Below are 26,235 nucleotides of genomic sequence, written 5' to 3'. Positions count from 1 at the left end.
AATATAAAATTGAGTCACTGACCTCCTTTCAATGATATCTCTAAACAAGATGGGAGAGAGAAAGAGACAGACTCTACATTATCTTTTCTACTTAGAAACACTAAGTAACGTCTGTGCATTTTCAGGGATCCAGATGCAAATTCATCATCAGTATGCATTCCTCTGCCAGCTGTAGAGCACAGATAAGCAGCTAAAATATTATCACTTCCTAACCAAAAAAAACAAAAACAAAAAAAAAAAACTACCTTCTTGAAAAACAAAAACCCAGTAATCTGCCAGAAACTGTAACTTAAACTTCATCTTATAATCACATTTCTATACCAAAGAGTCTTTCACTGGTAATAAGTCTCTTGAACCAGCAACACATAAGACAATGCTGAACACACCAAAAAAAAAAAAAAAAACCAAAAAACAAAACCTCTGTTTCAATACATAACCCAGGGTCATGGGATCAAGCCCTGTATTTAAAAAACATTTTTTAAATAAAAAGGGAAAGAAAAACCTTCCTACTCCAGAAATTCATAGCTCCTCATGGAAATTTAAATTTTCCTAATTATAATTCTCCCCTTTAACATATTATATGATTATCTCTTAACATGAGACTGCAGACTCTGTCCCTGCTTCCTACTGTTCAAAGAATAAAATTTTAACTAACTTTTTTAGGACAAAACACCTAAATGACCAATCTCTATGAAGATAAGCAATTTTACAATAAGGTCTCAAAGAGGTTTTTGTTTTTTAATGTTTATTTATTTTTGAGAGAGAGAGACAGAGACAGAGACAGAGACAGAGTGTGAGCCGGGGAGGGGCAGAGAAAGACGGAGACACAGAATGTGAAGCAGGGCCCAGGCTCTAAGCTGTCAGCACAGAGCCTGACGTGGGACTCAAACCCACAAACTGTGAGATCATGACCTGAGCCGAGTTGGACGCTCAACCGACTGAGTCCCCAGGCACTCCGCAAAAAGTTTTTAAATATTTAAATTATGAGCTATTTCTTATGTACTCAATAGAAAAAGAAAACTAATCAAATGAGATAGGTAACAAAAACCAAAAATACAAAAAAGGAAAAAAAAACAGGCAACTAAAAAACTAAGCAAAATTCAACACATCCCATCATTTTGAAACCTGCAGATTTATACTGCTTAATATGCTTTGCTCTGGACCCTGCCCTCAACAAACAAAAACAGACTCTCCAAACTCCCACCCATTTTATACCAAAGCTCCCCCCACCTCACAGCTACATAAGAGGTTTCTTTTCTTGAAAAACAAACAATTTAATATGAAGGTCAGTTTACCATGGGAACTCAACAGTGTGCCCATGTATAAACGAGCATGATTATCCTGTTTTGCCCAGGTACTTGAGATGTTTAACACCAATTCTAGGAAAAATGTAAATAAACTCTTCAAAAAAATAGCTATCAATATCTCAATCTGCATATTATTAGTATATTAATATTATATTTAGGAATGTTAATGTTCCTCTCCCAGTCTGTAAACAGACTGTCCAAAGTTCTGGTTTTGTCCACTCAGTTTTATACAGGGTAATGGGCATCAAAATGGACAAGTACCAGAAAGCTGAATGAAAATGCACGTCCACCTTTTAAGCATACAACTTAATAATGAAGAAACAGATCTGAATTTTTAACTGCTGTATTCATAATTAAAAACTGCCCAATTCCAGCTAGCCAATAGGTACATTCAAGAAAAGAGAGACAAAACTCAAGTAATATAGGCTATGTGCAATGAAAAGAATCCACTCTTCTACTGGCCTACTTAAAATGTATATTCTGGCAATTAGGTAGGGGGCTACTCATATTTTTGAAAGCAAGCCAATAAAAACCCAAATAACTTCCAATAACCACACACTACAAGACAGGCTCTGTTTAAAGCAGCATGTTCAAATACCTACTCTTTCGAAGCAGTTCTCAATTATTAAATAGCCAAAAGACCAGAAATTGTCTTGACCAGAACACCATCTTCTTAAGACCATCCTTTTAATATCATACAATTCAACAGAAACCCAGGAAAAGACCTACGCTTTTAAACTACTAACATTTATCTTATGTAAACAGAGAGAAACATGTGACTGTCATCCAAACAGATACAAGGGGAGAGAAAAAAAAAAAAAACCTTTTCAGCTGAAGTCAAAAAGTAGAATTCATCAACATGCTTTACAGGAAAGGAGGGCAAAAGTACCACGTTAAATCAGGGCTAATAAGAAATTAGCTATTAAGCAAAAGAGATTTCTCCTTTTTTGTTTTGAAATAACTACACTAAAATAACAACTCCTAAAACTCAAGTCATGGGTTCATACTGAAGATAAAAAACCAAACTCTGAATTTTAAAAATTCTTAAGCTATCATTTTGCTTAACCCAGTAAGGGGAAAAGGGGAAATGGGGATTAAAAAAAAGTATATTCGCTTAGATTACTTGTATTCATACCAAACATATTAAAATATTGGTAAAATATTCTTTAAAACAAGATGAAAAACTTCTCAAATAGCCTAATCTAAACCAATTCTGGGGCTCCTGGGTGGCTCAGTTGGTTAAGCATCTGACTTCAGTTCAGGTCATGATCTCCCAGTTTGTGAGCTCTAGCCTCAATTTCTCTCTCTCTCTCTCTCTCTCTCTCTCTCTCTCCCTCCCTCCCTCCCTCCCTCCCCTTAGCTCTCTTATGCTTTCTCTCTCTCAAAAAATAAAAATAAACCTGTTCTGCATAAATTATGGAATATTCCAAGCATATTGTTTATACATCACAAACTTATACTATTCAATTCAACATGAAAATAATAATCCACGCAATTCAAATTCTCAAGTTTCCAATAAGCGTGTAAACATATCTAATGTCAATCAGCACTACTCATAAGTTTCTTGCATTTTTCAACCTGAAAACAGTTTGTCAGAGGAACTAATGTCTGTAAGGGGCAGAAGGACAAATGCGTTTTATCCAGCTCTCTGGTAAAACAGCAGGCCTATGACTTGAACACCACATCTGTGTACTACTGTTTTCAATCAGGACATTTAAATATGCTAAAATGTAAAGATATATAAGACTTTAGAAAGAGCTTACCCTTTTTCTTTTCTACTGATTTATATCGTCAGTCTTTAACCTAAATCCTACATCCTATAGCATATGGTTATATTTTCAATTACCAGTATTTCCATGCTGTGGTATACAGACCACTGGCGAGATTTGAGAAGACTTAAATGGGACACAAGTATCTTTAAAAAAAAAACCCAAAAACTGTATTTATGGTAATGAGCACTGAAAAAAAATATTCTGCACTTATCTTTTCAATTCATTAAAAGTCTGAAACCATTCATAAGCAGACCTGACCAGGGCCACATTCAACAGTATCTAGTCCTTCCCCCACACAAATGATAAGCCTCTCTTTAAGGTTTATGCTACCACCAGAGAGCTCTGGCATCTCTTGATTGCTATTACTACTAGCACAGTACCACAAAATACAGGGTCTCCTATGGACTATCACCATAGCACCTCCAAGTCTACATATCCTAAACAAAATCCATCACTGGCCTCCTCCTCCTCCCTCCACCACTCCTTCTTTCTTCATACTCCACTGGAAATCTTGGTAGGCCTAGGTTTTCAAGGCTAGAAAACATTTTAATCTATTTCCAATAACAAAACCTAACACCAATTCCCATTACTTTCCCTGAAACGCTCGATTTCCATCTTTCCATTCCATGCCACCAGTATCACCACCATTTGGTTTAGCTAACTGATTTTTAAACATTTGTTCATTTAAAAATTAGACCTTAATTACCTAAGAAACAAAATTACCAGTTAGGATTCAACTGACAACACAACTGTTTCTGGTCAATTCCTCTTTTTTTCCCCTCAATGCCTATTTATTTTTGAGAGAGAGACAAGCAGAGTGTGAGTGGGGGAGGGGCAGAGAGAGGAGGAGCAATTCAAAGCAGGCTCCAAGCTCTGAGCTGTCAGCACAGAGCCCCACACGGAGACGAACTCATGAACTGTGAGATCATGACCTGAGTCGAAGTCAATGCTCAACCGACTAAGCCACCCAGGTGCCCCTAATTACTTACATTTCTATGTGTTCTATACAGATTGTGATTTCCTATGCAAAGTCATTTTCCTACTCGGAACCCAAGGGCCTTACACTATGTTTCAATGAGAGGCACTACAATATAGTGCCACTACATATGATTAGGTATGATCACAGGTTCTGGAATCAGACAGTTCAGGATGTTAATTTTGGCTCCAAACTTACTTGTATCAGTTTGGGAAGTTCACGAAGTTTCTCATCTGTAAAATGGAAATAACATCAGAAAAGAGAGTTACTGAGCTAGTATCTTCAAACAAGTGAATACTAATTCTGACAGGGAGGAAAAATACGCTCAATAACTGCATTTTTAATTTAAAAAAAAAACATGCAATTTAGGTAAACACAAAAAATTAACCATGGTCTTCTATTTACCTACCCACTAAATGTTTCAAGCACACTCATGTCCATTTAAAACATCTGTATTCCAGTTCTTACCATAAATGCAACAGTTCTACCTGCCTGCCTTCATGTAGAACAAGCCCTTGCAACCGAAAGATCTGTTAAGTTTCCAGTATTGATTATTACCTTTCAAAGTCCAAAATAAAAAAGTAGTATGCAATTTTGCTGCAGCAAAAAGCTTAGTTATAGGCATTTTGAGACTTAAGAAGAAATCACTTAACCGAGTGAGCCAAACAACATTAACCACTATTCTCAACACAATTATCAATGAACTCTCAAGGTACCATAATTATATCTATCAAGATCTAGGGCATCCCTCAAGAACAAAGTCTCCCCAAAACAAGGCCCTTCCCTCTCGAACAACCAAGTCTCCCCCAAATGAGGATCTTACTCTTCCCCTCTAGGACATTCTATGTTCATTCCAAATTCCTTGCCATTGTTTATGTTGTTTCCTATACCCAGACTGGCCTTTTCTCTACCAACCAGATCGTCAGAGCTTTTCTAGTATTTTAGGCCACTAAACTTTTACTGTATCTTTGCAGGTACACATGATTTAACACTGATTCTTTTTTTTTTTTTTTAATTTTTTTTTTTCTTAATGTTTTTTTATTTATTTCTGAGACAGAGAGAGACAGAGCATGAGCAGGGAAGGGGCAGAGAGAGAGGAAGACACAGAATCGGAAGCAGGCTCCAGGCTCTGAGCCATCAGCACAGAGCCCGATGCGGGGCTCAAACTCACAGACTGTGAGATCATGACCTGAGCCGAAGTCGGACGCTCAACCAACTGAGCCACCCACACTGATTCTCTTTTATCAAATTCTACCTCTCTCACTCCTCCAAACCCCTCTCCCTTCCCTTTCTCCTTCTCTTTCTCACTCTCTCAAAACACACACACAGTGTATTTACTTTAAAAATAAATAACTAAGGGGCGCCTGGGCGGCTCAGTTGGTTTAGCATACAACTTCAGCTCAGGTCATGATCTCAGTTTGTGGGTTCGAACCCCACGTTGAGCTCTGTGCTGACAGCTCTGAGCCTGGAGCCTGCTTTGGATTCTGTGCCTCCCTCCCTCTTTCTCTCAAAAATAAACATTAAAAATAAATAAGATCAGGCTGGTTTTGTAAAGGTAAGACTGCTTTAAAACAAGGATACATAATATAAAAGTGACAGCAAGAGGGAAGTGGTTTTAATCTTCTTTGGCCTCTTTGAGGCCATCATATAAAAGCCATTCTTATGATCAAGTCATTCCTAAAAAATCCTTTTTACATTTCATTCTTTGTGTAATAATTTTGCTTCTACCTGAAAAAACTGGATTCCTTCTCTGTCCTTTCCTCAACTTTTCCTGAATTGACAAAGGAAGAGCAAACAGGTTCACAAATTAGTGAGACTGCAAAGTAGTTTCTTCCAACATGAAGCCAAGATGATTTTTCAGTCGTATATATTTAACACTTTCTGATAACCGGCAAAGAACCTGAATGGTACAGCATCCACATGAATAGCTAACTCTACAGCACCAAAAAGCAATGGTAGTATTTGGCATGCTACTTAGAAAAAACAAGGCCATTTTTTTAATAACTTTTTTTTTTTTTTTTACAGTGACAGCAAGAACAGGGAGAACCTCATATTAATGGGCCAACTGTGACCAGTTGTTAGGGATGTTTTTTTGTGTGTGTGTGTCTGTGTGTTTTTGTTTTTTTGTTTTGTTTTTTTTTTTTTTGGGACAGAGAGAGACAGAGCATGAACGGGGTAAGGGCAGAGAGAGGGGGAGACACAGAATCGGAAACAGGCTCCAAGCCATCAGCCCAGAGCCTGACGCGGGGCTCAAACTCACAGACCGCGAGATCGTGACCTGGCTGAAGTCGGACGCTTAACCGACTGCGCCACCCAGGCGCCCCGTTAGGGATGTTTTAAACAGCCAATTTTATTGAGCACTTCTCTATATGCCAGGCACTGTTTTAAAAGTATTGTATGTGTTGGGGCACCTGGATGGCTCAGCCGGTTAAGCATCCGACTCTTGATTTCGGCTCAGGTCATGATCTCACAGTCGTGAGACTGAGCCCTGAGTCAGGGAATCTGTGCTAGATGTGGAGCCTGCTTGAGATTTTTTTTCTCTTTCTCTCTCTCTCTCTCTCTCTCCTCCCCCCCTCACCTCCTCCCGCTTTCTCTTTCTTGCAAGCTTTAAAAAAAAAAAAAAAAAAAAGAATTATATTATCTCAATTAACCCCATAATAATTCTATACATAGTGACCATTATAGTTGAAAAAACAGCTGAAAAAACAGATACAGAGAAGTAACTTTCTCAAGATTATAGCAGTTGAGAAGCCAGAATTCAAACCCAAGCATTCTAGCTCCACAGTTCACATTATCAACATCTGGCCAAACAGCCTTCTCCATTCAGTAAGTCTGCTAATATAATTTGATGCTACTATACTCCTCATAAAGTGAATCCAAGTAAGGAGCCCTTATATACTGAGAATATGTTTCTTATATACTACATATGCTACTATATTTTTTATAGAGCAGCATAGGCTTTATTAAGTTTCATTCTCCCACAAAACTAAAAATTTTCATCAGTGTTTTATTATCCACTTGAAGTATGCTACTTGACACTTGTTCCTAAATATTTTTAATATTGTTCCTAAATATCTTTATTCTTTACAACCTCTTCTCACTTGTCAAGCCAGTCCCAAACTCGAATTCTACCCTCCAAGGGGCTGAGTCATCCGTGAAGTTAACGAGCATACTTCCCCATTCCATCAACTATATTAAATTTTTTTTTAATGTTTATTTTTGAGAGAAAGAACACAAACGGGAGAGGGGCAGAGAGGGGAAGACAGAATATGAAGCAGGCTCCAGGCTCTAGGCTCTGAGCTCTCAGCACAGAGCCCGACGCAGGGCTCAAACCCACAAACCACGAGGTCTTGACCTCAGTCGAAGTCAAGACACTTAACTGACTGAGCCACCCAGGCGCCCCTCAACTGTAACACTCTTGAGAACATTATAATAGTTGAGAGCTCAATCCTACCATTTGTTGTCTCTCTTTCATCTGACAGCAACCCACCAGTAACAATGAATATGAAACCTCTAATCTTTGCACCATTTATCAATAAGACAGATTTTCATCTCTTATGGATGAAGATGCCACCAGAGACAGAAGCTTTTGTAAAGTTAAAATCCATCCACTGCTGTGTCTGTTCCACAGACCTAACACCATAGTAAGATATCACTTTGTAGGACAAATTGACTTTTGTCAATTTGTTATTCCGTCATCTTTAAATAAAATCATCACAAATTATTTTTGGGGTCAAATACCTCAAAATTCTTTTTAACTTTATTAAGGCATTACTGAAGTAAAACAAACTGCACATGTTTAAAGTGTTTTTTCAGGTTTTTTTGTTTTTTGTTTTTACTGTAGTAAATTAGACATATTTACAATGTTAACCATTTTAAGTGTACAACTGAATAACCTTTTTAGTACATTCACACTGTGGTGCAATCACCATCACTATCCATTTCTGTAACTTTTTCATTATCCAAAACTTCATTTTTAAGGCTGGATAATACTCCACTGCATGTACATACACCACACATTTTGTTTACACATCCATCCACTGATGGACATTTAGACTGTTTCTACCTTTTGGCTACTGTGAATGGTGCTACTATGAACATTAGTGTACAAATACGTTAGTCCCTGGTGTCACTTATTTTGGGTAGATACCTAAGAGTGTACTTGCTAGATCATACGGTAATTGTATCTTTAATTTTCTGAGGAGCCACCACAGTTTTCCCTCAGCAGCTGCACCATTTTATATTCCCACCAGCAATGCACCATATCCTTGACAACCCTTTTCCACTTTTTCGATAACAGCCATCCTAATTGGTGCGAAGTAGCATCTTATGGTTTTGATTTGCATTTCCCTAATGACTAGCAATGTTGGGCATCTTTTCATGTGTTTACTAGCTATTTACATAACTTCTTTGTGAAGAAATGTCTATTCAAGTCTCTGTTTTTTTAGTTGGGTTGTTTTTGGGTGTTGTGTTTTTTAATATATTCTGGATAGTAATCCTTTATCAGATATAGGATTTGCAAATATCTCCTCCCATTCTGGTGCCTTTTCACTCTTGAAAGCATACTGATACGTTAAGTTTTTAATACAGTTCAAAGCATCTATTTTTTCTTTTGCTGCCTGTGCTTTTGATGTCATATCCAAGAAATCATTGCAAATGCAATGTCATGAAATGTTTCCCCTGTGTTTTCTTCCAAAAGTTTTATAATTTTAGCTCTTAAGTTTACATCTTTGATCCTTGATTACTCAGATAATTATGAAAGCACAAAGATCATGCTTTCAAATCCATATATAAACTTTTTTAAATGTCCAACTTCGGCTCAGATCATGATCTCAAGGTTTGTGAGTTTGAGCCTGGTGTCAGGCTCTGTGCTGACAGCTCAGAGCCTGGAGCCTGCTTTGGATTCTTTGTCTCCCTCTGCCCCTGCCCCACTCATGCTCTGTTCATTCTCTCTCTCTCTCTCTTTTTCTCTCTCTCTCTTTCTCTCTCTCTCTCTCTCTCTCTCTCTCCACTCCTCCCTCCCTCCCCTCTCCCTCTCTCTCTCAAAAATATTTTTAAAAATCCTTCTCTTCTTCTAAAATCATGGCTTCCAAGCTGTGTGCTGAGGCATCTTGGGGATACCACAGTAAATTCACAGGGGCACTACAGGGACTGTTTAAGTTTTTGAGGGAAACACAGCAATAACTGACCTATGTGGACCACACAAACAACTATCTGAGGTCATTCATAAGTTCAACATTAGCTTAAAAAACATCCTTTTCAGTGATATGTAAGACACAGGGGTTTTAGCAAGTCGCTATGACAAAAAGTATCCTGTAAAAACCAATGTCCAACAGGAAACAGGTGGAATATCTAATCTGATTACAAGGTTTGAGAATTTGTTTGGTACCCAACAGGCACACACATTAAAATGTTTTCTTTCGGGGTGCCTGGGTGGCTCAGTCGGTTAAGCTTCCGACTTCGGCTCAGGTCATGATCTCACAGTCCGTGAGTTCGAGCCCCGCATGGGGCTCTGTGCTGACAGCTCAGAGCCTGGAGCCTGCTTCAGATTCTGTGTCTCCCTCTCTCTCTGACCCTCCCCCATTCATGCTCTCAGTCTCAAAAATAAATAAAACATTAAAAAAAAAAAATGTTTTCTTTCAAATTATACTTATCAATTTTTCAAGTAGCTAAATTGTTAGGAAATAAACACTTCAGTTGTTTGGCTCTAATTACTTAATAAACGGAGCTATTACTATTTCTTTTGGTGGAGGGCACAGTGGAAAATATTACTGAGACTTTGGACTGTAGAGTCATGAGCCTGGGAGAATCACACCAATTACCAGAGAGATGTAAAGCTAGAATAACTGAGACACTGCACCCTCAATTCCAAGTCCCCATGTGGTTGTCACAGTTCAATTAAAACCACACCTTCTCTTGTTTATTTATTCAAGCTCTAATTCAGTTTGTCACTAACAACCAAGAGTCCTGAATAACAAAATCACATGATTCACCTTGATTTCCTTAATAAACTCATAATTAAATAATGTATACCAGGTTTTTTTAAACAACCAAAGAGGCAGAATTAGGCCATGACTGTAACTCAAATACAAATCATCCTATTTACTATTTCCTATATTAACTGAACACAAGGTACTATTAGATACAGCATGCTTAGATAAAATTTAGTTTTTAAAGTTTTACAGATTTCTTCTTGACAAAAACTCATTTAAGTTAAACTTTCACAGCATGGTTGGGACACCTAGGTGGCTCAGTCAGTTAAGCATCTGACTCTTAATTTCGGTTCAGGTCATGATCTCAGGGTTTGTGAGTTTGAGCCCAGCGTTGGGCTCCCTGCACCCTCACCCCCCAACCCCCACTCCCGCTGACAGTGTGGAGCCTGCTTGGGATTCTATCTCCCTCTCTCTCTACCCGTCCCCCACTCACACAAGCTCATACATGCACACTCTCCCTCCCCCTCGAAAATAAATAAGCTTTAAAACTTTCACAGCATGGTAATACAGATTATACCATATTTTTTTAACATTACAAATTAGACAATTTCTAAATAATCTAAAAATTGCTGTATACTCAAAAATTACAGCTTCAAACAAAAAATATATATACACTTTTTTTTTTTTAATTTTACAGAATAAGAGAGTACAAGCAGGGGAGAGGGGCAGAGGGAAAGAGAATCTTAAGCAGGCTCCATGCTCAGTGCAGAGCCAGCTGCAGGGCTCAATCCCACAACCCTGGGATCATGACCTGAGACAAAATCCAGAGTCGGTCGCTCAACTGACTGAGACACCCAGGCACCCTAAGAAGTAAAATATTCTACTGTATAAATATTACAAGGTATCAAGTATTTTCTTAAATAATAGTTAATTCGTTTCCAGAAATAAACATGGACCTTCTATTAACTTTGATTTCTGGAGAAATCTGCTTTTATTATAAATCAAAGACAGTGATGATTTCAGCAATGGACACAATTAATAGTTCATCATAACTGTTAAAAAAAATATTTCATTCAGAGATAAAAGTAAACATTTACAAAATATATATACCAACCAAATTTGGTACACACAAGAAATATACCAACTGAAAATGGCAACTACAGGTAAATTTTATGTTCTATAATATTTACACAGAATTACCACGAATAAAGTTTTATCAGAAAGAAAAGTAATCAGCTGGCTAGCAATCAACAGTTTTATTATTGCTAATCGAGTATTCTGCCTTGGTCACATCACCTAAAAATATTAATGAACTTGCTCCTCAATGAGTGTCACTTTACTATCATCTAAAGAAAACAATCAACCATCTTGCTTCCCCAAGAGTATCCATATTCACTTTCATCCTGTCCTGTTCATGTTCTGTGTCCATATAAAAAGTTGGATTTGGGGATGCTTGGATGGTTCAGTCAGTGGAGCATGTGATTGTTGTTCTCGGGGTTGTGAGTTTGAGACCCACATGGAGTACGGAGATTAAAAAGTTGGGGGCACCTGGGTGCCTCAGTTAGTTAATCGTCTGGCTCTTGGTTTCAGCTCAGGTCATGATCTCATGGTCTGTAGGTTTGTGCTGACACCAAGGAGTCTGCTTAGGATTCTCTCTCCCTCTCTGCCTCTCCCTGCTCATGTGCCCTCTCTCTCAAAATAAATAAATAAAATTTTTTAAGAAGTTGGATTTGTGGGGTTTTTTTTTTTAAATATTTAAGTAATCTCTACACCCAATGTGGGGCTCTCAGAACCCCAAGATCAAGAGTTGCACACTCCACACACAGACTGAGCCCACGAGGCACCCTTGGATTTGTTTTTTTATCTTATATATGTATGAACATGCACATGTATTTAGCCCTAGTCTATAAAATGCAGATTTTTCCCAGATTATTTCCCTTTTGACTATTTTCCCTAGACAAATGTTTATTTTCTTGTAGCACTATTTAATACTAATCTATTCAGTATACTTAAATACCTTTAATATTTAAAGTGCCACTTACCCCAGTGCAACTCTGATCTAATGAGATTGCCCAAAATTTCTAGAGTAAAACAAGAGAGTCTGAAGTTTTAAAAGCTTAAACATAAACCTGTGAAAACTGTCATTAACCTGCAACTCAATTAAACCGCCCCCTCCCGCCCCCCCCAAGAATATATACTATGCAGTCTACCGAGTTGTATAAATTCCTGGAGGCCTAAAGATGAAGAGGAAAGAAATAAACAGAAATGTTAGGAAAAAAACAGAAAGGCAAATGTGGAATTCAACAACCTGAATATATGTTAATGTAAAGCAACTGAGGTTTGCAACAGTTCACTGGCATCTGATATAGAGAAATGAAAGCAGGAGATAGAAGAAAACAACACTCCCAGGAATAGTATGTATTAAATGAAGAATCGAGTGAGCTTTATTTGTACCACTGTGCACACGCACAAATTTAGGTTAATTATGTCTCCCTCCTAATGTAAAATGTTAGCTCCTAGTTTATTTAATACATCTCTGGTTTTAATCTTTCCCATGCATCCAAATCAGTTATTACTGAACTTTCTAATTTTTTTTTAAAGCAGGCTCCATGCCCAGTACAGAACCTAACAAGCCTTCCTCCAGTTCACTACAAAATTAATGGGGCTAATGTTAAGTTAAAGCAGCTTTCTTCCCTGGATGAAGTCAAGTCATAAAAATGCATGTAATTAACAAACTTCACAGTATTATCTAAAATTTATACCTTAGCCTCTAATATATCAATTCACATTTTGACCCTGACTCCAGTCTATTTATGGCCCAAGGCAACTCCCTCCAAGTCTACTTATGTAATCAAAGTCCAGCTCCTAGGCTGGAAGGAATCCAAGCACAGAAAACCTTATCATAAAATCCTAAGCAAAAAACCCAAATAAAGGTTAAAACACTTCCAGCAACACCAAGTAATTCAAATTACCAACCTGCTGAAGACAAACTCAATAAGCTGGATATGAGGGGTGCCTGGGTGGCTCAGTCAGTTGGGCATCTGACTTCAGCTCAGGTCATGATCTTGCGGTTAGTGGACTTGAGCCCAGCATCAGGCTCTCTGCTGACAGCTCAGAGCCTGGATCCTGCTTCAGATTCCATATCTCCCTCTCTCTCTGCCCCTCCCCAGCACACGCTCACTCGCTCTCTCTCTCTCTCAAAAATAAACATCAAAAAAAATAAATAAATAAATAAATAAATAAATAAAACCTAGATGAAATATTTAAAATTCTTTTATAAATGGTTCATTCCCGGATTTTGGCACCAAAAAAATTAAAAAATAAGTATAATAAAATTCTCTTAAAAGCAAAGACGTAAAAACACAGTGAGCTATTATCAAAATCAAACTCACTAAGATATGAAAGACGACTGAAATTCAGAGAGATGAGTCCAATACTTGGGTCAGTTCCTGACCTTGGGTTATAGGTTATTTGCTAAAACTGAAGACAGACTGAGCTGTACATCCCATCACCCTCCAAATTTTAAACTGAAAATTTAAGGAAACAGAAAATTTGAAAAACACACAATGAACAAATATCATGTAAATATTAAAGAAAAAACTGGTTTGGGTATACTGATACAAGAAAAAGTAGACTTTAAGGCATTATTAGAAATAAAGAGGAGGAACATGCCTGGCTGGCTCAGTTAGTAGAACATGCTGACTCTTGATCTCCAGGTTGTATGTTTGGGAGCCATGTTGGGCAGAGATTACTTAAAAAAAAAAAAAAAAAAAAAAAGGGGCGCCTGGGTGGCGCAGTCAGTTAAGCGTCCGACTTCAGCCAGGTCACGATCTCGCGGTCCGTGAGTTCGAGCCCCGCGTCAGGCTCTGGGCTGATGGCTCGGAGCCTGGAGCCTGTTTCCGATTCTGTGTCTCCCTCTCTCTCTGCCCCTCCCCCATTCATGCTCTGTCTCTCTCTGTCCCAAAAATAAAAAAAATAAAAAAAAAAAAAAAAAAGTGAGGGGCACCTGGGTGGCTCAGTCATGATCTCCACGTTTGTGAGTTTGAGCCCCACATCAGGCTCTGTGCTGACAGCTTGAGCCTGGAACCTGCTAAGCATTCTGTGTCTGTCTCTCTCTCTGCCCCTCCTCTGCTTGCACTCTTTCTCTCTCAGAAATCAACATTTTTTAAAAAAGAGCAAGAAGCAATACAATCCCAATCAAAATATCAGCAGGGTGTGTTTTGTTTTTGGAGAAGATGATGAAAGGATTCTAAAAACATAAAAGGTCCAGGAATACCCAAAATGCTCTTGAAAAAAAGGGGAGAAATCAAAGTGGAAAGATTTAGTATAACAGGTATCGAGATTAAACCATATTAGCTAAAGATGGGGTGATAATGGCACAAGGAAAGACCAATGGAACAGAACAGGGAGCCAAGAAACATATGCACATGTAAATAAACACCTGATTTATGCAAAAAAAAAAAAAAAAAGTAACAAAGAACAGTAGGGAAAGGACAGGCCTTTCAATAAAGTATTTGGGTCAGCTGATAACCACATGGAAAGAAAATGAAATTGGTCACTATTTCATACATTATAGACAAAATCTAGTGGGTTACTAACAGTGAAAGGCAAAAATACAAATCTTTAAAAAAAATGTTTGAGGGCACTGGCTGGCTCAGTTGGTTAAGCAGCCAACTCTTGATCATTGGCTCAGGTTGTGATCTCACTGTCCTGAGACTGACAGGTGAGGCTCTAGGCTGAGCGTGGAATCTGCTTGGGATTCTCTCTCTCTCCCTCTGAGTCCTACCCTCAACACCATCTCTCTCAAACTAAATTAACATTTTACAAAAATGTTTGAGAAGAAAATATTTTCATGACCTCTGAGTAAAGAAGATTTCTAAAGACAGACACAAAAAGTAACCAAAAAGGGGGGGGGGGGGGGGGGGGGTTAGGACTAAAGTTTGACTAATCAAAAATTTCTATTAAAAGACCACAAAGACACTGAAAACAAAGCCAAACAGATGGACAAAAATATTTGCCAAATTTAACTGCCAAAGTATCCAGAACACATAAAGAACTACAAATTAATGTTTTTAAAAAAGGACAAGTAATCTGAGGTGCCTGGGTGGCTCAGCCGGTTAAGCGGCTCTTGGTTTACCACTCTTGGTTTCAACTCAGGTCACAATCTCATGGTTTGCGAGTTCAAGCCCCACATCAGGCTCTGTGCTGACAGTGCAGAGCCTGGTTGGGATTCTCTCTCTCCCTCTCTGCCCCTCCAAAGCACACGCTCTCTCAAAAATAAATAAACTTAAAAAATTTTTTAAATAAAAACAGACAGGGGCGCCTGGGTGGCGCAGTCGGTTAAGCGTCCGACTTCAGCCAGGTCACGGTCTCGCGGTCCGTGAGTTCGAGCCCCGCGTCAGGCTCTGGGCTGATGGCTCAGAGCCTGGAGCCTGTTTCCGATTCTGTGTCTCCCTCTCTCTCTGCCCCTCCCCCGTTCATGCTATGTCTCTCTCTGTCCCAAAAATAAAAATAAAATTTAAAAAAATAAATAAATAAATAAATAAATAAATAAAAAAAAAAAAACAGACAAATAATCCAATGGAAAAATGAAGAAAATAAGCAACTGCAGAAGAAATGCAAATGACCAATAAAATAGGCAAAGACGCTCAAACCCAATAATCCAGCAACTCCAAATTAGAACCACAAGATATGGGGTACCTGGATGGTTGTGTGTACAACTTCAGCTCAGGTCATGATCTTGCAGTTTGTGGGTTCGAGCCCCACGTCAGGCTCTCTGCTGTCAGCACAGAACCCACTTCAGATCCTCTGTCCCCCTCTCTCTCTCTCTGCCCCTCCCCTGCTGGTTCTCTCTCTCTCTCTCTCTCTCTCTCTCTCAAAATAAATAAAAAAATAAAAAGAATTCAAAAAAAAAAAAAAAAGGACTGTAAGATACTACTACATACTCCCCAAATTTTTCATCAAAAATTGAAAACACTGACAATATCAAGCATTGATAAAGATGTAGAGCAATGGAAACTTTCACTCACTGCTAATGGGAATGTGAACTGATAAATCATTTTGGAAAACAACACGGCATTAAAGGTGAAGATACATATCCTGTGTCCTGGCAACTGTGCTCCTAGGTGTACACCCTAAAATGCGATAGCACCAGAAGAAATATATAAGAATATTCATAGCAGCATTGTTCATAGTAGCCCAAACCTGAAAACATCCCAGACGTCTAGCAACAATAGGATAGTTTGTAATGTTATTTTGTACCATATAACAGCAATAAAAATGAACTAGACCAACACAACACATAGGAAATGTGCAAAAGATAGAAAGTACATACAATTCCATTCAAAATAGACTAAGCTATTGTTTATGGATGCATAAGTAGGTAACAATACCAATAAAAGTCAGCACCATGAAGAGCAGGACAGAAGTTAGTTATTTCTAAGAGGAAAGGAGATGATCTGTCTAGGAAGGAACAGAGACCAACCAGGGTAGCCTTCTGGGGTGCTAGGAATGTTCTACTTACTAACATGGAAGGTGGTGACATGAGTGTTCACTATACAGAACCATTCATTACACTGTACATTTGTGTTGTATGCACTATGTGTGTCACACACACACACAGTTCAAAAAAAAGACAACTTGGGAGAAAGAAATGCATGAGAATAACATATTTGTGACAGTGTAATTTTTGGAGCAAGGGAAGGATATCCAAGAATCTTCTATTCTACACACACAAAAAAGTACAGAGTTTTATTTGGTTGAGAGTGGGGATATAAGCAAAGAAAGCAACAGAACAAAGTAGCTTACAAAACTTATGAAGACCACAGAAAGAGGAAAAGATAGGTGTCTACTTTCCCAAAGTCATGCTGCCTCTGTATGCCAGAAGCTACAAATGTCCTGAGGATAAAAGAATCTGTTTTGAACACCACTAATATCATTCTCATTCAACTCAGATCAATACCTTTTTATCCGCTTCCTATCCTCTTGAGGAGTAGGAAGAAAAGCCAGTATATTCAAAGTCTGACTTTTTCCCCCTATCATGATCAAAATACTTGGTCTAGGAATAAAATTGCAAAACTAACAGGCAAGTCAGAAAGAAGTAAAGGTTAAATTCTTATCTAAAACAATTGACAGAGTATCTTACTATATTTATCCCCTCCATCCCTAAGAGTGGCAAAGGTAGACATGAAAACTACACACATCACATAGCTCAAGTGGTCATGGAAGGGCCAATATACCCAAAAAATTAAAGGCATTCAAAAGGCAAAATACTGATTGCTTTTACACAAGAACTTTTATGCTACAAATGTCATACAAAAAAATGTGATTATTAGGGGGCGCATGGGTGGCTCAGTTGGTTAAGCTTCCGACTTCACCTCAGGTCATGATCTCACAGTCCAGGAGTTCAAGCCCCACATCAGGCTCTGTGCTGACAGCTCAGAGCCTCGAGTATGCTTCAGATTCTGTGTCTCTCTCTCTCTTTCTGCTTCTCCCCTGCTTGTGCTCTCTCAAAAAAAAAAAAAAAAAAAAAAAAAAATATATATATATATATATATATATATATTAAAAAAAATTTTTTAATGAAAAAAAAAAAAAAAAAACCTGATCATTGTGGCACCTGGCTGACTCAGTCATCAGAGCATCCAACTCTTAATCTCAGGATTCTAAGTTCAAGCCCCATGTCATGTGTAGAGATTACTTAAAAATAAAATCTTAAAAAAAAAAAGAAAAACAATCTCAGTTGAGTATCTGACTTCAGCTGAGGTCATGATCTCATGGTGTGTGAGTCCAAGCCACGCATTGGGCTCATTGCTATCAGCACAGAGCTGGCTTCAGATCCTCTGTCCGCACCTCTCTCTGCCCCTCCCCTGCTCATACTCTCTCAAAAATGAATAAACATTTATTTTAAAAAACAAAAAACTTCTGAGGGGCACCTGGATGTCTCAGTCAGTTGAGTGTCCAACTCTTGATTTCGGCTCAGGTCGTGATCCCAGGATCGTGGGATTGAGTCTGTGTCTGGTTCTGTGTGGACACTGAGGAGCCTACTTGGGATTCTCTCTCTTCCTCTCTGCCCCTCCCCCACTCACACATGCTCTGAAAACAAATAAACATTAAAATAAATAAGTATATATATATATATGTATATATATATATATATACATACATATACATATACATATACATACATATATATATATATACATACACACATATATATATGGTTATTTAATGGGTACAGAGATTCCATTTGGGATTATGACAAAGTTCTGGAAATACACAGTAGTCAGTGATGGCTGAATAACACTGTGAATATGCCACAGCAGTTAGTGAAGGTTGCAGAACTTTGTGAATATACTTAATATAAACGAGTTGTACACTTTAAAATGATTAGAATAGTAAATTTTGTTATGTATGTTTTCCCCACAATAAGAAAGATTTTCTTTTTTAAATTGTTAAAATCTCTGCTTATTACAGAGACCATTAAGGGGCGGCTGGGTGGCTCAGTTGGTTAAGCATCCAACTTCGGCTCAGGTCATGACCTCACGGTTCGTGGGTTTGAGTCCCATGTTGGGCTCTGCACTGACAGCACAGAGCCTGGAGCCTGCTTCAGATTTGGTGTTTCTCTTTCTCTCTCTGTGCCCCTCCTTGTTTCTCTCTCTCTGTCTAAAATAAATTTTAAAAAAATTTTTTTAAAGACATCATTAAGAAAATGAAATTCAGAGTGGGAAAAATATTTGCAAATACATATATCTGATAAAGGATTCATGTCCAAAGTATATAAAGAGCAAACACAAATCAATAAGAGAATGAAAATTTTTTGGACAGAAGATTTTCAACAGAAACCTTACCAAAGATGTATCCATGGCTAACAAGCACATTAAAAGATGTGCATCATCATCAATCATCCAGGAAATGCAAGCGAAAACACCACAATGAGATACCTTTTCACACCCACTGGGATAACTAAATTAAAGAGAATTACAAGAACAAACGTAAGGATGTTAAATAACTGGAACTCATACATGACTCATGAAAGTGTAAATCTGGCATTACCACTTTGGAGGACAGTTTGTCAGTTGCTTATAAAATTAAACATCCACCTATTCTATGTTCCAGCAATTCCACTCCTTGGTATTAACCCAGGAGAAGTGAAAACACATAGTCACAAAAAGGCTTGGACACAAATGTTCACAGCAACTTTATTCATAATAGCCCAAAACTGCAAACAACTCAAAATGTCCAGTATCAGGTGGTCAGATAAACAAATTGTGGTATATTTCTTCAACAGACTACTACTCAGCAGTATAAATGAACAATATGAACGAATCTCAAAAGCATCAGGCTGACTTAAAGCAGCAAATTGCAAATGAGTAAATATTATGCAATTCCATGTAAATGAAAAAGCAGGTAAAACTAATCTACAGTGACAGAAACAAGAACTATAGTTTGGGAAGGCAGAGAAGGGGAATAACCAGAAGGAGGCCATGAGAGAACTTTCTAATGTAAAGTTTTGTATCAGGGTTGAGGCAGTGGCTACACAGCTGTAAACATTTACTGAAACTCAAACTGCACACTTCCATCTGTGCATTTCACTATAAAAATTCCAATTTTTTAATCCTAAAATCCTAAAGCAGAGACTCTAACCCTCATCCACAAGTAGTAGGAACAGTATCTTTAGAAAAAAAATGTACAATCAGATCATATGTACCACTCTCCCTAGTTCACTACTCATTCTAATCTCTCTCTCTCTCTGAGGGAATGCTTATAAACTTGTGGTCTTCCCTATAACCAGAGGACATGCATTTAACAGGTGATCAGTGTTCTGGGTAGTGTCTGAAGTTCTTTTAAGGTACAGAAATTTCCATGAAGTTAACTAGCCTCCAAGGAGATCAAATTCATGACATGATCAAGGGAATGTGTTATATGATGGTTTTAGTCAATCACCTAGCACTTTTTGTCAAGGAAATGGTTGTTTAACCACTTGCTAGTCTGCTGGTGAGAAGAAGAAACAGAAAAAAATGTTGGACCTTTGAGAAGTTTTAATTTCCTACTTGGAAAAAAAGGGGAGGAAGGAGTTCTAGTTTCAGTTCCCATCAAAACTCTCACCTGTTAAAAGTATAGTAATAATATTAATAGTTAACAGCGTGGAGCTCAGTTGGTTAAGAATCTGACTTCAGCTCAGGTCATGAACTCACGATTCATGAGCTGGAGCCCTGCTTCTTTCTCTCTCTGCTCCTCGTGGGATTCTCTCTCTCTTCCTCTCCCCACCTTGTGGGATTCTTTCTCCCTCTCTCTCTGCCCCTCATGGGGCGCTCTCCCTCTCTCTGTCTCTCACTCACTTGTGCCCTCTCTCAAAAAAAAAAAAAAAAAAAAAAGTTACAACTGCTATCCAAAAGTCTGCATCAATTATTATTCTTTTGTATAATACCTCCATACACATGAAGTTATCCTAGAATAATTTCTATCTGAAAACTTTAAAGTTTCATTAAAAAATTTTATCATCAGATGCTCAACGTCACTCCTCATCAGGGAAATACAAATCAAAACCACACTGAGGTACCACCTCACACCGGTTAAAATGGCTAAAATGAACAAATCAGGAGACTATAGATGCTGGAGAGGATGTGGAGAAATGAGAACCCTCTGGCATTGTTGGTGGGAATGCAAACTGGTGCAGCCACTATGGAAAACAGTGTGGAGGATCCTCAAAAAATTAAAAATAGATATACCCTATGACCCAGCAATAGCACTGCTAGGAATTTACCCAAGGGATACAGGAGTGCTGATGCACAGGGGTACTTGTACCCCAATGTTTATAGCAGCGCTTCCAACAACAGCCAAATTATGGAAAGAGCCTAAATGTCCATCAACTGATGAATGGATAAAGATGATGTGGTTTATATATACAATGGAAAAATACTTGGCAATGAGAAAGAATGAAATCCGGCCATTTGTAGCAATGTGGATGAAACTGGAGGGTATTATGCTAGGTGAAATAAGTCAGGCAGAGACAGATACCATGTATTTTCACTCATATGTGGATCCTAAGAACCTTAACAGAAGACCATGGGGGAAGGGAAGGGGAAAAAAGAAGGTACAGAAAGGGAGGGAGGCAAACCATATGAGACTCTTAAATACTGGGAACTGAGGGTTGATGGGGGGTGGGGGAGAGGGGAATGTGGGTGATGGGCACTGAGGAGGGCACCTGCTGGGATGAGTATTGGGTGTTGTATGGGAAACCAATTTGACAATAAATTATACTTAATATAAAAATACATAAACATTTTAAAAAAATGTTTATCTTCAGAAATTAATACTCAAATTACTGGGAAAACCAGCACAGGGCTTTTGTTAAAAGTAGTTTTAGCTAACCTCAATTAGCATGTTTGAAAAGGTTTAAAAAGTTATCTCAAGAGTGAGGTAAGCACATGACTGAAAGTCACAACTCAGGGTCATCAATTTTAAAAGTTCATCTCTACAAAACCTCAATCTCTGAATAAAACAAAACAATCACCTCCAATACAATTCCTTTCCCATCTTTCAGATCCATAGTGTTTTGTGTCTTTTACGCTTATTAAATAAGAATTTGTACTGTGACACTCCTTAACCACATCTTTAGAAAATAAAACTAGCCTAAAACAGTTTAAGAATATTTTTTAAATTAATTTATTTTTAATATACATCCAAATTAGTTAGCATATAGTGCAACAATGATTTCAGGAGAAGATTCCTTAACACCCCTTACCCACTTAGCCCATCCCCACTCCCACAACCCCTCCAGCAACTGTTTGTTCTCTATATTTAAGTGTTCTAGGTTTTGTCCCCCTCCCTGTTTTTATATTATTTTTGCTTCCCTTCCCTTATGTTCATCTGTTTTGTCTCTTAAATTCCTCATACGAGTGAAGTCATATATTTGTCTTTCTCTAATTTCACTTCGCATAATACCCTCCAGTTCTATCCACATAGTTGCAAATGGCCAGATTTCACCCTTTTTGATTGCCGAGTATTTTAAATTCTAATATAGGACATATTTTCTTCAAATGAAAATAGTATATACTAATGCATCAAAATTGGAAAATGTACACAATTTATCTAAATTATCTGCTGAAGAACTGAACACATTAACCATGACAGGTCCAGCTTTATGGGTGAACAACTCGTGCAGTCACACGACTCCATGCTCAGTTTAATGCTGTGCTACAACCATTTTGAAATTCTTAATATTTTTTTGAAAAAGAAACCCTGCAAATTATATAGCCAGTTCTGAGCAAGGAATCTATGGAAAAACAGGGAAAAAATTTTACAACACCATTTGTCCAATGACCAAGAAAAATTTAACTCTGGGTTCCCTAGTTAGTACAAAAAAATTTTCCCCTTAAGCATGACAGAAGTGCATACATGGTTCCAAATCAGGCTCAGATTTCAGAGAGGTTTGCACCTACTGAAGTATCAATTAAAGTATCAAGCTTTTGCAAGTTTATTCCCTCATTCACAGATTTTAGATCCTTTATGAAATGCAATTTGAGGTTTACTTCATCAAGACCTAAAAAGTAGATTTAATTCACCAAATTTTATATTCTAAAAACTAGTATTTTATAAAAAACAAATCTTCAAAGTTTTATGAAAGAAAAAAGTTAACAAGCACACAAAGAAAATTGACAAGTTGCTCCTAAGACTCAAGACTGCTGTGATCAAAGGTAAACAGCATGTGGTAAAGAAAGGAATTTCTAGCAAAGAATGTCTTGATGCTCAGTAGGCACTCAAACTAATTTTTATAGCCATTTAAAGTGTCAGCATTCTCCTGAGAAAAAGATTCAACCCTGCTTGATAAGGATATTAAAGCTAATATCCTAACAAGTGAAGACAAAATATAGTAAAGCTAAAACATTCATAAGTAATGACAAGAAACAAACACATAGAAAGTAAGATGGTATATCACAATGAAGCTTAATCCATTATCAAAAAGTATCTTACGTTTGTCAGCTATAGAAGTGCTTGACAGAAGGTTCTGGAAAAGGGGTAAAACATAAGCCTTTAAATCCAAAAATCAGGGATGCCTGGGTGGCTCAGTTGGTTAAGCATCCAACACTTGGTTTGGGCTCAGGTCATTGTCTCACAGTTCACGAGTTTGACTCCCGCATCGGACTCCAAACGGACAGGGCAGACAGAGTCTACTTGGGATTCTCTCTCTCCCTCTCTCTGCCCTTCCCATACGCACACGTGCTGCTCTTTCTTGCTCTCAAAATAAATAAACTTAAAAAAAAAAAAAAATCCAAAACTCACATCAAATTCTCCAGTTAGTCTTTTAGCCAAGGTCAGTAATATCAAAAACATAAGCATCTTAAAACTCAAATGGAAAGGATGAAGGGGTACTTTTTTTTAACATTATAATTTTATATTCCATTCAAAGAAATTAACTTGGGGGGACACACCTGGCTCAGTTGCTGGAGCTTGTGACTCTTAACCTCGGGGTTAATTCGAACCCCATGTTGTCTGTAGAGATAACTTAAATTTTTTTTTAATCTTAAAATTAAAATTTTTTAAAAAATAAATAAATAAATGGGGCGCCTGGGTGGCGCAGTCGGTTAAGCGTCCGACTTCAGCCAGGTCACGATCTCGCGGTCCGTGAGTTCGAGCCCCGCGTCAGGCTCTGGGCTGATGGCTCGGAGCCTGGAGCCTGTTTCCGATTCTGTGTCTCCCTCTCTCTCTGCCCCTCCCCCGTTCATGCTCTGTCTCTCTCTCTGTCCCAAAAATAAATAAAAAACGTTGAAAAAAAAAAATTTTTTTAAAAATAAATAAATAAATAAATAAATAAATAAAAATAAATAAATAAAAAGATGGGTTGCCTGGCTGGCTCAGTTGGTAGAGCATGCGACTCTTGATCTCAGGGTTGTCAGTTCAAGCCCCATGTTGGATGTAGACATTACTTTACAATAAAATCTTTTTAAAAAAATTTTTTTTAAGAATTGAACTTGGAAGACTGTGAAGAAAAGCAGTTTGGGGAATATGGGAATACACAAGAGATTTTGCCAAAGGAAATAGATGACTACTAAATGGAAAACTTAGGTGTCATTCAATAATGTTCTACTACAGATTATTATTAAATAGTAACATTAAACCCACCAACATTTTCTGAGAATGTTAACAAAGCAAGAAATCCATTCACTCTAAAGCTGAATATTTTTTTTAAATAGCCTCAAGCCAGACACTGCTTTCTACCCACTTCTTAAAGCTTATTTCAGCACTGAGACAATCTAATCTAATGGAGAGAAAGTCAGGAAATCAGGTTTTCCATTAAACTCCCAAGCTCACCAACCTCAGAGCTGGCATCTAGTACAGGAAAAGGCTCCAGGGAAGGAAGGAAGTCTACTTGCCCTGCATTACTGGGCTCTAAGTTTGTGTTGTTATGGGCACCAGCACAACAGAACAAATATAAGGGCAAGGAAGCAAAAAGCTGACCAGTTAAGACATTTGGTCCATGTGTTCAGTATATTAATGAGACTATAACCACCTAAAAGTTCCCAAGCACAACAAAATGCAGAGTTTCAAATACACACACACCCTCTTTTATATATATATATATATATATATATATATATATATTTATATATTTATATATTTATATTTATATATATACATATTTATATTTATATATATATTTATATATATATTTACAGTCTTCACCCTAAATATATATATGTATATATAATTTATACATATATATATGCATATATATGTATATATATATATATGTATATATATGTATGTATATATATGTGTATATATATATATATAGTGGGTTTAGGGTCCATACTGTAATGATACTATAGAAGTTTAGAAATCTTTTATTCTTCTTTCTGATCCTGGTCCAAATTACAATTATAGACGACAGAACAGTTAGAATGCAAACCCATCTAAGGGATTTCAGAACAGATAACTGATACTGTCTCCAGCCTCTAAACGTCCCCCTGAAAGGGTATAGGAAGATACAATATCATTCATTCAACCACAGTAAACCTAATCAGAAAGGCAAATTCTTTTTCAAAAGACAGTATTTAAGACTAGATCTTCTGCTTTTCCTCTTTTATCCTACTGTCCACAGCTTGCGGCAGAGTGGAGCAACATGATTTCCCCTTTTACTCTGTACTGTCACTTCAGTTTCTGTGGTTTTAAACAAAGGCTTCAAGGAGAATATCAGAGTTTAAGAATTAAAAACATACACTAGCATTCTACAGATTGTTACCTTTTAGGCATTCTTGCTCAGCTTTAGAGGCAGGTTGACTCTGCCTCAAAACCTAATTCAGGCATTTATTAGTTCTATAATCTTGAGCAGGTCTCTTTTCATTAACATGTTTCTGACAACAAAAATATCTCACAGTGTTATTATAAGGATTAAGTTATCTAATACACAGAAACAACTAGCAGTGTACCCAGATATTTAGTAATCACATACATGTTAGCTATTCCCATTAATACCCCCCGTTATGTATCAGTAACTTAGTTACACCACACACTCTCTAGGTACTGGTTTCTTGAGCTCTCAAAAGAAATATAATTTTCTGTCTTGCCAAAACAATCTCATGGGATTACTGGAAAATAAACCAATATACATTTAAAAAGCTAATAAAAGGCTTCATTATAGAAGTATCCATTACTCTGTTCACAAGAACACTATAGTTTTGTGGGTTTTTTTTTTTTTTTAACGTTAATTCAGTTTTGAGAGACAGAGTCCAAGTGGGGGAGGGGCAGAGAAAGAGGGAGACACAGAATCTGAAGCAGGCTGTCCAAGCTCTGAGCTGTCAGCACAGAGCCCAATGCAGGGCTCAAACCCATGAACTGAGAGATCATGAGCTCAGCCAAAGTTAGACATTTAACCAACTGAGCCACCCAGGTGCCCCACAAGAAAACTATAAACATACAAAGCTCTGCATACAAAGCTCTGTTTGAATACTATAATAGAACATTACAGTCTTATAGCAAAACTAAAGGGCTATTTAAATATTATTTTGTTAAACAAAACCAAAGTCTGAATAAGTACCAATATCATATTTAAAAGCTAGTATTTACTGAACTATGGGCCTATCACTGAGCTATGTACTCTTCATACAACATCTCATTTTAATCTTCATAGGGTTGTTGAAGTAGGTACTACTGACCCCAATTCAGTGAGGACTGCAAGTCTCCCAAGGATTAAGCAATTTGCCCAAGTTCAAAGAGCTAGTATATTTCTATATTCTAAAATCCCA

The 26,235-nt window shown here is 37.6% G+C and overlaps 1 protein-coding gene across 14 annotated transcripts in view; it reads right to left on the bottom strand.

Moving 5' to 3' along the window:
* Positions 1-26,235, bottom strand: part of MTMR3 (myotubularin related protein 3) — a 151,927-nt gene that overhangs the window by 70,049 nt on the left and 55,643 nt on the right. For 13 of the 14 annotated variants that reach the window (XM_058690761.1, XM_058690763.1, XM_058690758.1 and 10 more), the window contains one exon: positions 4,254-4,288. The exons of the other annotated variant lie outside the window; for it this stretch is intronic. The gene's annotated coding sequence lies outside the window, so the exon portion shown is untranslated. The remainder of the gene's footprint in view (positions 1-4,253; positions 4,289-26,235) is intronic. 14 annotated transcript variants of the gene reach the window in all.

Source organism: Neofelis nebulosa, chromosome 11 (assembly GCF_028018385.1).
Source record: "Neofelis nebulosa isolate mNeoNeb1 chromosome 11, mNeoNeb1.pri, whole genome shotgun sequence".
In the NCBI taxonomy this organism is placed as follows: Eukaryota; Metazoa; Chordata; class Mammalia; order Carnivora; family Felidae; genus Neofelis; species Neofelis nebulosa.
Note: the sequence above shows the minus strand (reverse complement) of the source record. Positions and strands in the feature narration are given on the sequence as shown.